This window comes from Ahaetulla prasina, chromosome 1, assembly GCF_028640845.1.
Source record: "Ahaetulla prasina isolate Xishuangbanna chromosome 1, ASM2864084v1, whole genome shotgun sequence".
Classification (NCBI taxonomy): domain Eukaryota; kingdom Metazoa; phylum Chordata; class Lepidosauria; order Squamata; family Colubridae; genus Ahaetulla; species Ahaetulla prasina.
In genome coordinates this window covers 271,992,515-272,005,117 of record NC_080539.1, presented here as the reverse complement: position 1 = coordinate 272,005,117, position 12,603 = coordinate 271,992,515, and positions in this window count along the sequence as shown.

Sequence of the window (12,603 nt, the reverse complement as noted above, 5' to 3'; positions counted from 1 at the left end):
TTTACAGTGCTACTCTGTGCATATTGAAGCGGAGCTGGGATGTCCTTGCTCGTTCACTTCGTAGTGAGCACGTGCTCCTGCCGCTTCCTTGCCATCCTCCAAAAGAGCAAGGAGGGAGCGGAGAAACGTTCCTCCGGCAACAAACAGAAAAGCCTTATTTTATTTTATTTTGTCAATCATATATAAGATAACAGGTAAAAGTATAAACATAATTTGGATACATGAAAAGAGTAAGTAAAAAGGAATATTAGGACAGGGATGGTAGGCATGCAGGTGCACTTATGCACGCCTGGGCTTCTTATAGTTCAGGGGTCTCCAACCTTGGCAACTTTTAAGCCTGGAGGACTTCAATTCCCAGAATTCCCCAGCTAGCTCTTGAGACCCCTGTTATAGTTCATTGGAAGAAGCCCAAAGAAAAGGAGAGGGACAATACTTACAAGCCTTTCCTATCATCAGTTCCTGAGGCCTCAAAAATTAGTTACTACACATCTGGATGTGTTTTCTAAAGAGCAAATGTCCCGGAGGGAATTGGTTTAAATATTGGACTGTTAAGTTCCACTCTAGGCACTTCTAAGCAAGTATGTTGTAAAATGGGTGCTTAACAGAATTGCTGTCTGCCCCTTTCAATTATTAAATGTTAAGTTTAATATGTGAGGGACACGAGCTGTAAAACCCGTTGGACCACGAGATGGCAGAAAGATACAAAAAAAAATCTTTCTGCCATCTGTTGGTGGTCAGGTATTTTTGAACTCAGGGAAGTGTACTCTAAAGTGGCTCTAAAATGTCATTTGCAAATAGTGACATTTAGCACTGTAGGGTAATTTGGTAGATTTAGCAACATGGGAGCTCAGTTCTCGTAATTTCTGTTAAATCATCCTTTCTACTAAGGCTGTCTGCACCAACATGCTAAGTCATCATCTACAAACCACAATTGGGTCCACACAATGTGTCCTGCCAGAAACAAAACATTTGAGCTTAGCCTGAAGAATTTATATTATCTTACATTATTTGCTTTAACATCTCCAGATTTTTTTAAAAAAAGTTGGCTGTGGGATGAGAGCTAATTTAAACCATTTCCCCATGGACTCTGGCTCAGTTCACATCTCTTCATTCTTGGCTTTTAGCTTAGTGTGTTCTAGCCAGTTGTTTGTTTAGTAAACTAAGAGGCATGAGAGCCAGTGTGGTGTTAAGAGTTAAGATGTTGAATTGGCACTGGAGAGTTTTGGTCCACCTATTGTTACATAGAAGCTCATTGGGTGACTTTGGGCAAATCACTCTCTGTCTCTGCCTAGTCTACCTCACAAGAGTGGTGTTGGGAGAACAGTGGGAGGGGGCAGTGGTGAAATCCAATTTTTTTTACTACCAGTTCTGTGGAGTGGCTTGGTGGGCGTGGTAGGGGAACGATACTGCAAAATCTCCATTCCCACCCCACTCCAGGGGCAGAATACTGCAAAATCCCCATTCCCACCTCACTCCTGGGGTAAGGATATTGCAAAAACTCCATTCCCATCCCACTCTGGGGCCAGCCAGAGGTGGTATTTGCCGGTTCTCCGAACTGCTTAAAATTTCCACTACAAGTTCCCCCAGAACCTGTCAGAACCTGTTGGATTTCACCCCTGGGAGGGGGGAGTGTTAATGTATTACCCTGGAACAAAAAATTGGGATAAAAATCTAAACAAGCCAGAACTTAGGTCAGGCATGTCCAACTGTGGCAACTTTAAGACCTGTGGACTTCAACTCCCAGAATTCCCCAACCAACCATACTGGCTGCGGAATTCTGGGAGTTGAAGTCCACAGGTCTTACAGTTGTCAAAATTGGACACCCTTGACTTCAGGTGATGTTTCAAGCAAAGCATATTCTCACTTTCAGTATCTGCTTGGTTTTTGTGTTGGGATTTTCTTTCTTTGTGGTTTCCCTCAGCCAAAAGCGAAAAACATTATCTATTTGTATCTGGGTAGAGAGGAAAGAAATAGATGAAAATAATTAAGCGATATTTTTGGCAAACAGAAAATTGATCAGGATCACTCAGGAATATGACATTGTCGTCCCTATTCTGAAAAGGTGGTGGTCATCCTCCGGTTATGCTCTTTTCCTTATTGATTCTGGATCTTTTAAATTTTATTTATTTATTTACATCCCACCTTTATTATTTTTATAAATAACTCAAAGTGGTGAACACATCCAACACACATTCCTCTTCCTATTTTCCCCATAGCAATAGCCCTGTGAGGTGGGTTGCTGAATTTGCTGCCCTGATCTATCCATGCCAGGGTAAAGAAGTCCAGGCTTTTTGGTTACTCTCCCCCTCCCACTTCTGTAGATGAGACAGATGTCAGGTATAGAATTCCCTTTGGGTTTTAGGGCCTAAGAATTGAACCGTACTTGAAAGGCTGTGTCACAATAAAGCATTTAAGAGAACGGAAGATTCATTGTTATCTGTTCTGTTGTTTATACTGTAAGGATTTTAAAGATTTGTTTAGATACAAACCAGGGTCAAACCCAGTTAATCTCTTTGCTTAATCCCAAATTGACCCCTCCTCACCCGAGACAAAGTCTCCCTATAAGCCCATCTAAACCAAAGAATAGAAGCCTTCTCACCAACTCAAAGCGTAGCCCAAGGGCAGCCCTAACAAGGCAGCTGCAACCTGGAGAAACCCCAAGGATCTATTTTCTTATCTGTTGATAGCTTCAACATTCCATCTCCTTAACAACTATGTTCCTCAGCTTTGCTGTCCCCCTGGAAGGTCCATTATGTCTAACAATAGAACTCACTTCAGGTACATGGACAAGGACCTGCCCACTTACCCAAACTGGCCAGCAAATCAGATCCCTAGGATTTCCCACCTTTTAGCTCTTGACCTTCAGTAATAATCTTTGGTTTCCCATTATTTTGAGTTCTGTCTTGTAAAACAGGCACCCAAGGATCCCTGCAATAAATATGGTTTTTTCAGTGTTGTACTCCTTCTTCAAACTAAATCCATGACAAAACTGAGCTCCAGAAAGAAGACAGAAACTGAGTTTACTCTTGGTTCATAGCCACTTTGTTTTAATTTTCTGTACATTGCCAATAAACACCTGAACTTTTGTCTAACCAAAGGGACTAACACAGGTGTGAAATGCTCCTGGTTCGGACCAGATCAGCCGATCTGGTAGCAATGGCGGTGGGTGATTCATAGAACCAGTACCAAAAATCCCTGCCCCCCGGCCCATGCCCACCCAATGCCTGGTCGCCTGCTTCCTCGCTTGCCGCTTCTTTTAAAAAAATGCTTTTAAAAGGTAAAAATAAAAGGCTCTGATGATCACAGCTGAGCCATGTGATTATCAGAGCCTTTTTTTACTTTTAAAAGCATTTTTTTACAACCTATTTAACTGAATAGGTTGTAAAAAATGCTTTTAAAAGGTAACAAAAAAGGCCCTGACGATCCCAGCTGAGCTGCCTGATTGTCAGAGCCTTTTTTTTCGTTTAAAAGCATTTTTTTTACAACCTATTTAGCCGAATAGGTTGTAAAAATGCTTTTAAAAGGTAAAAAAAGGCTCTGACGATGACAGCTGAGCTGCGCGATTGTCAGAGCCTGTTTTTTACTTTTAAAAGCATTTTACAACCTATTCGGCCCAATAGGTTGTAAAAAAATGCTTTTAAAAGTAAAAAAAAAGGATTGTGCGCCATAGCTGATCACACACACACCCCGCTCTACTTACCCCATGCCTCCTTTTGGCATGCACTGTATGCACGCACACCTTGCTTTTGCTGCGTGGTGCGCACTGCGCATGTGTGCACAGAGTGTGCATATGCAGCCAGCAAATTGGTAGTAAACCGGTTCAGATTTTACCATTGGACTAACATTTGTTTCACAAATTGTTTGAAATCATAATGTGGTTTATTTGGTTTAGCATAATGTATATAATCAGCCAACTGTGGTTTGTAAAGCATGTTTATCGGATAGTATAATGTGTGAACTCAGTTTTAGTAAAGAAGCATTTCAAACAATGTTGGTTCATTATAAAAATTATGGTGTGTAAACTATACTGAGAGTAGAGTAGCAAACAATAAGACAAGGCTTTGGAAACTTTAATCATTTTTTTTATTTCAGAAAGTTTAAACTTCAACTTGAATCTCATCTGTAACTTCTATCCCTGCTCCGAGAGGTAGCAATGCAGGTCAGAATTTTTTAAAAAAATGTTAACATACCATGTTTGGTAACCAGGGATGGCCTGCTTATTCATTTTTAGATCTAGATTGGCACTTCCAACTTTGCTTATATATATATATACTACTATAATGGAATATTTGAATATTTTTGCATGTTACATTTAACTGAAGATTATTCAGAAAATATTTTACAATATTCAAAGTTATAAAGGTAGTCCTCAACTTATAACCATTCATTTAGTGACCATTCAAAGGTAAAACAGCACTGAAAAAGTGAGCATTTTCCACACTTAACTGTTGCACCATCCCTGTGATGAAAATTGGCAACTGGCATGTATTTATGACTGTTGCTGTGTCCCAAGGTCATGTGATCACCTTTTGCGACCTTCTGACAAGCAAAGTCAATGGGGAAGCCAGATTCACTTAACAACTTTGTTACTAACTTAAAAACTGTGGATGATTCACTTAACAACTGTGGCAAGAAAGGTCATAAACTGAGAAAGCCTCACTGAACAACTATCTTGTTTGGCAACAGAAATGTTGGACTCAATTGTGGTCATAAGTTGAGGACTATCTATGCCTGATAACTTTGCTTAAATAGTTTTAATTAGAAAGCTAAGAGGATCTTTGGACTGTTAATAACATTTCTGCCCCACCTTGCAAAAAACTTTCATCCGTAAGCAGCAATCCACATTATAAACATTTAAGTTGTTATTCACACTTTGAGTGACATCTTCGTTTGCCATTGCTTGTAACAGCAGACACCCTCATAGCCTCTGCTCCGAAAGCTGTTATTTGAGTATACGAGGCTGTTTGTTGGATTGAGAAGACATTACGATACCATCCAAAACAATTATTCGCTCTAAAGCAGATGTAGGTGGTCAGACTCCTTGGCAATTAAGCAGAATCAGGCTTTTGCATAGAGAACACCACACAAGGCATAGAAATACTGCTTAAAAGAAAATGTCTCAAGTTAAAAAAACCACACATCTAAAACTACCATATAGAATATTAAATATGTAAAAGGGGAGAGGAAAGGAAGAACAACTCATGCTATGTTCAACTGGCACATCGGACAGAATGAAAAGATAAGTGAAGGTTTATCTAAAAAATCATATAATTAGTCTAATTGCCTGTGTTTCCACCTGAGACGCAGGGCCTTTCACCAACACAGAATTTAAATACATGTCTAATTCCCCTCCTTTCTTTGTTACTTCTTTTCCCAATCCTTGCAGGTCACTTAACTTCCTTTAAAGGTCACAAAAGGCTAGCATATTTCTATGTCTTGAGATTGTCCTTGGATTATGGGAAAATGCTTCTTTAACACTGGTACAGTTAAGGATGATTTAAGGCAGTCTCACTCAGAGATGGGAAAAAGGCAAAATCATGTTGAAAGGGCATAATTGTGCTATGAACGGAACCAAAGAAACTTCCTAGATGAGAAGCAAAACATTTTCAAGGAAAAAAACCAAGAAAGTTCAGCTGCCTTTTGGAAAAGCACCTTTGGGACAATGCTGACCAGAATGATTAAAACTCTCCATAGACGTAATTGTGCTATGATTAAGTGTAAGCACATTGTGGCATGATATAATACATATACAGCAATTTTTCATTGGTTCTCTTCTAAGTGCATAGCTCCCTCTAGGATGCAGAAGTTTCAGTTGTTGAGTTTCTAATCACAAAGTCTAAACCTGGAAGAACAAACTCCCATTTAAGATGATTCTCTGTTCCCAGGAGAGTGGAGAGAGCAAGTGGATGCATCAAACATCATGATCAGGTGGGGAAATAAATGAAGGGAATGGGTGAAGGGGAAAAAAGGTTTTAAGTTTGCTCAAGCCACCATAGTACTTTTATATTTTATTCGGTGGAAGAGGATTAATTGTAAGGGAATATTTTAATTCTTCACCATAAATTATACACGGTGGGTTGTACGGTTCGGACCAGTTCGCAAGAACTGGTAGTAAAACCGGCGGGAGGCTCCACCCACTGACCCGGACATCATCAGGAATGTCATCATGCGCAGAAGAGTGTGCGCATCCCCGTTGCGAACCAGTAGTAAAGGTAAGTAGAATCCACCCCTGACTATACACCATGGTTCACAAATAGCAGCTGAATTCAGATGCTGTGTGAACCAAGTACAAAGGGAATTCAGTGACTTGCAGTTGTAATCATGGCCTTCTCTAGGGCAGGTACACTTAGGCATAATGTGATTTCTTTAATTGGGGCTTAGTATGTTATGTGAACTGTAGTTTGTAAACTGTGCCTAGAGAATGACTGGTGGAAAAAAATTCAGACATCATCATCATCATCATCATCATCTTTTAATTTTTATACCGCCCTTCTCCCGAAGCACTCAGGGCGGTGAACAGGCAAAATAAAAACAACAATCAAATACATACAGTAGAATAAAATATTAATTAAAAAGCTTATTTAAATTAGCCCAATCTAAAAATACTTTTAAAATCCCAAAACCTAATTTAAAAATTTAAAACCCTAAAAACAACTAAAATTCTATGCCAGTCCTGCACAGATAAATAAATAGGTCTTAAACTAATAATGCAGTATTTATATCTCTTTTCTGGTGTGGCTGGATAATTTGGAATTCTGCATGGGAATGAAGAATGAATTCAAAGTCTTCTGGTAAATATATATTGCACAATTTAACTTTGATTAATTTTCAAAGTGGGTTCACTTGTAACAAATTTATAATTATTACTTAAAAGCACAATAGTTGATTCATGATAGTGATAGATTGGGGCAATAAATATTGTCCAGGAGTACATTTTGCAGGAGATAGTGTTTTATGATAAAGATTCCCAGCTAGTTTTACTGTGAAGAATCTGTCGTAGATCACTCCTAGCAACTCTGGCATCTGCATGTTGTATTGCCCCTCACTCCTGCTTCCCCTTCAGGCTGCTGCTCAGTTGCCCCTTTTCTTTATCTAGTTCATTCTGAGTTGCAGCTTTGCCCTTTTACCACTTTGGATTAACTCATCAGATCCTTTTCAAAGCCTAAAGGAAGCCTTTTTGCATGTGAGACAGATTGAAACTTCCCTTTTATATTGGAGTCAACCCTGTAGTGCAATGGCGTCAAACTTGATTTCATTGAGGGCCACATCAGGGTTGTGTTTGACCTGGGTGGCCGGGGTAGGTGTGGACAGACTGGGCATGGCCAGCTCAACATCATGGGGGTGCCTGTGGTGGCCTGAGCACTCTACCAATGAAAACAGGCTCCAAAGCTCCATTTTTGGCTGCCTCCTGCAAACCTCTGGCAGTGAAAACGGAGCTCGGGAGGGCCACACGCAGCCCTCCCGAGCTCCATCTTCACTGATAGAGGCACTGTGGGCCAGTCCTTTGCTATTTCCAAGGCCAGATCTAAGCACCCTGCGGGCCAGATCCGGCCCCTGGGTCTTGAGATTGACACCCCTGCTATAGTGGATTGATGAAAACAGAAATGGGGAACATGTATTGTTATTGTTACTGGGTTCCCCCCCCCCGTTAAATCTATGACAATTGAATCACCCGGTGTCTCATTTATAACATTTCAGCCTCGTAATATTTCAAAAGTATAGAATATGTCCCAATTTCTGTTTATACTGTATTATCATCATGTCTGAATTGCTTCGTTAAAAAGCAAGCAGCTGTTTGCCAGAGATTTATCCTATAATAAACAGCCATTTCCTGTCTTGCTTGAGAGAAGGGGGAAATATGATCAACCATGATGGTAATTTTCCAAATGCAAGACCATATTTAAATAGAATTGGTTGCTGAAATAGAATTTGGAACACCTGATATTAGTTACAAAACCTGTAATATTTCTTATAATGAAAATACTTGAGTACCTTCAGTACTCAATTTTATGGAATTGAATTTTATTTCTGAAAATTTCTGACTTCTATTTTTCAGCAACCTAGCCTTGCAACCTAGCCTTTTCATTTTTTACTGCTATATGATTTGTTCCTACAGGTCCGCCATGCCCAGCCTGGTACTTTCCAGATAGGTTCACTTGGAGAGATATTTAATTTTTTCAGTAGTATGCATATCACAGCTAAAAAATTAATAAAGACCTACCTACGTGTATGATGTGGTTCCATCCATCTCCTAAGTCATTCCTGATAATCTCGTCATGTCCTCAAAGGTTTTTGTATATAGGTTTTGGTGTTTCCTTGTAAGTTCTCCTCTAAATAGGAATTTGAGCCCTACCTTTTTAGCTTTGGAGCATAACAAGGTCATACAGTTACCTGCTAGGGTGAAAGGTAAATATGACTGAACCAATCCTGACAAATTTACATATTCAGTTTTCATTCCAATATAAATGTCATTTGCTCTTGACTACTTTCACTTTTTTCCCCACTGTCTGATCTAATTTAGTTTTTAATCCTAGAATTCCCAGGGGATTCCCAGCCCAGTACTAACTAGGACCAAGTCTGCTTAGCTTCTGAGATCAGTCAGTCAGCTACATGCTGTCACCTGTCTAGCCAAGTCACACATGTTGGGAATGTTTCTGAGCTCCAGCTGTTCTTGCTAAAAAATAAAAGCAAGTCTATTATGAGATAAACGATATATCATTAATCATTGTTGGCTTTTAAATATGAAATGGATACAGTTGCTTCAGAAGCCAAGGCAGGCAGGATATTTCAAAGTGAATATAAATACTATGTGGAAAGCATCCAGTTCTCTGTATTTGGTTGCATGAATTCAAACAATGTGAGATGATTTTCTTCTTTTCCGACAGTATCCAAGGGCAGCCTCAGGATTTTATTTATTTATATTTCACATTTCTGAACTGCTCGTCTCCGTCAAAGATGGGATATGTGTAAACTTTGTTAAGCTTTATTACTTGAAATGACAGACAGTAATTGGAAGAGACCTTAGACAAGTATTTCTCAACCTTAACAATCTTTAATTCTGGACTTCAACTGCTAGAAATCCTTAGACAGTGTATATTCCATCGTTAATAGCTGTTATAGTTAAGTTCCCACTCCCACTGGTGTCCAATGTAAACCAATATCCATGTGATTTAATCCCATTTGCTTTAGTTTCTTGTTCTGCCCCATTGTTGGCAGATATACTTCATTACTATTAAACTTTTATTAATCATGTGAATTAAGGCTTTTTTTGGTTTTAATTGCTCCAATGTGTCAGCATGTTAATTTGCTTCAAGTTTTAAAAATGATTGCCAGGCTAATCTGAAATTGCAATAAAAGATGACTAAATTTTCACAGTCCCTTTTGATTGTTGTCTGACCTAAAAGATATTACATTAGCTACCATCTATGTGATTTTATGGTAGAGGAAGAAAATTGTTTATTAACAGAATTACCTGTGAGTTTACAATGTACTTTTCTGATGATTCATCTCTATAGGTGCTGACCAATGCAGTTTTTCCTTTTTTAAAAAAAAAATACAACTTGGCATACATCTAAAATCAACTCCAACTTTATTAATGTATTACAACAGTATAATTATCTTTGTTTTTCATCTACCAAGGTTTTTTTTGTATTTCATCAAAGAATGATTAGTTTCAAGTAACTGTAGATTTTCTCTAGTGAGGAATCTGCCATTGCTTGCTGGCTTATTTTTCCTGGAATCATAAGCAGAAAATAAAACCATCAAGCACCAGGTAGAGAGATGAATGTAAATATCTGTAGATGTTTCCCATACCCTGTCTAGAGCAGTGTTTCTCAGATTTAGGAACTCTTTAAGAGTATGGACTTCAACTTCCAGAATTCTGGGAACTGAAGTCCACAATCATAAGAGCTGTTGAGGCTGAGAAACATTGGTCTAGAGACTAATCATCCAAATATATCGATAGTAGTGGAAACTGTGAGTCTGTAGATACTATTGAGCTGCTATTCCCAGAAATCCAAGCCATTATAAAGAGAAGAATCTAGTAACTTTTGGAGAGTCAGATATTCCCCATGCTTACTTATGACTTGCATGACATCTGGTCAAGCTTTTATCACTTTCCATTTGTCTCCTTCCTGACATGCTTAAGAAATATGGGAATCTCAAATTTTCCATGATGCTGAAAAAAAATGTTTTTGAGTGGTCCTAATAAATATTGCCCTAAAATAGCTATATAAAATCTGTTAATCTCTGTGAACAGCCATCAAAGCCACTAGTAGTATAGCAGGCAGCTACATATCTCTATCTAGCAGTATTGTGCTAAGGATGCTAGGATGCTTGCATGTTTTTTAAAAAAAATATTGGGTAGGCCTTAGCTCTAAAGAAATAGAAAACATTTTTTTTTTTGCTTTGTCTTATTGTGCCCTTTGTCTCGACTATTTTAGAGCATGGCCAAGACATACCATAGTATGGTTACGGGTGGTTTCATTTTCTCCCTTGTTCTTTGGCTCAGATCAGACATTGTGGTATGTAAACCACTTATTTTCAATTATGAGTGAATTCACTGTATCAGTCCATTGCTAAACCATGATTTTGTACAAGGCAAAATCCAGGAATCTGGCAATTCAATAATGCTTAAAAGTTGGTCGGAGTGGGCGTGGGTGCTCAGAAAATAGAATCCACAGAAACCCGAATGCATTGTAGACGAGATCTCGGGGAGTAGCACCCTCCTCCAACTGCGAAGACTTTGAAGCAGAAAAGGAACCTTCAAACCTTCAAAGTAAGGGGCGTGCATAAGCGCACAAATGTGCCTACCATTCCTGTCCTATTGTTTTTCTTTTATTATTTATTTATTTATTATTTAGATTTTTATACTGCCCTTCTCCCGAAGGACTCAGGGCGGTGTACAGCCGAATTAAAAAAACAGTACAATATACAAATTAAAACAAAAATTAAAATAACATATTCTATAAATGGCCAAAAATTTAAAACCGTCAAATTTGACCCATAAAATTCATAAAAATATCCCAATTAAAATTATTAAAATTCAAAAGTTTAAAAAATTAAGCCAGTCCCGCTTGGATAAACAAGTGCGTTTTCAATTCACGGCGAAAGTTCCGAAGGTCAGGTAATTGACGCAAACCAGGGGAAAGTTCGTTCCAGAGGGTAGGTGCTCCAACAGAGAAGGCCCTTCCCCTGGGGGCCGCCAGCCGACATTGCCTCTGAGAAGACCCTCTCTGTGTGAGCGTACGGGTCGGTGGGAGGCATAAGGTAACAGCAGGCGGTCCCGTAAGTACCCGGGCCCTAAGCCATGGAGCGCTTTAAAGGTGGTAACTAACACCTTGAAGCGCACCCGGAAGACCACAAGTAGCCAGTGCAGACTGCGCAGGAGCGGTGTTACATGGGAGCAACGTGTGGCTCCCTCAATCACCTGCGCAGCTGCATTCTGAACTAACTAAAGCCTCCGAGTGCACTTCAGGGGTAGCCCATGTAGAGAGCATTGCAATAATCCAGACGAGAAGTGACAAGAGCGTGAGTGACTGTGCATAAGGCATCCCGGTCAAGGAAGGGGCGCAACTAGCGAACCAGGCAGACCTGATAAAAAGCTCTCCTGGAGACGGCTGCCAAATGGTCTTCAAACGACAGCCGTCCATCCAGGAGAACGCCCAAGTTGCGCACCCTTTCTGTTGGGGCCAATGACTCGCCCCCAACAGTCAGCTGCGGTTGCAGCTGACTGTACCGGGGTGCCGGCATCCATAGCCACTCTGTCTTGGAGGGATTGAGCCTGAGTCTGTTTCTCCCCATCCAGACCCGTACGGCTTCCAGGCACCGGGATAGCACTTCGACAGCTTCGTTGGGGTGGCCCAGGGTGGAAAAGTACAGCTGCGTATCGTCAGCGTACAGCTGGTAACTCACCCCAAAGCCACTGATGACCTCGCCCAACGGCTTCATATAGATGTTGAACAGGAGAGGCGAGAGAATCGACCCCTGAGGCACCCCACAAGTAAGGCACCTCGCGGTCGATCTCTGCCCTCCTGTCAACACCGTCTGCGACCGGTCAGAGAGATAGGAGGAGAACCACCGATAAACGGTGCCTCCCACTCCCAAACTCTCCAACCGGTGCAGCAGGATACCATGGTCGATGGTATCAAAAGCCGCTGAGAGATCTAACAGGACCAGGGCAGAGGAACAACCCCTATCCCTGGCCCTCCAGAGGTCATCCACCAACGCGACCAAAGCTGTCTCCGTACTATATCCGGACTGGAAGCCGGACTGGAACGGGTCTAGATAGACAGCTTCATCCAGGTACTGGGGAAGCTGCCATGCCACCACACTCTCTACAACCTTCGCCACAAAGCGAAGGTTGGAGACTGGACGATAATTTCCCAAAATAGCTGGGTCCAGGGAAGGCTTCTTGAGGAGGGGTCTCACCACCGCCTCTTTTTCTTCTTCCTATATATATAGATGCTTATACCTCCCAATATTTACTCATATATATGTTTATATACGATAAAATCTTTTTATATGATGTTGTGACAAAATAAATAAATTAAAAAATTAAAAAAAAGCTGCCCCCCCCCACACCCATCCCTCGCAAACACTTCT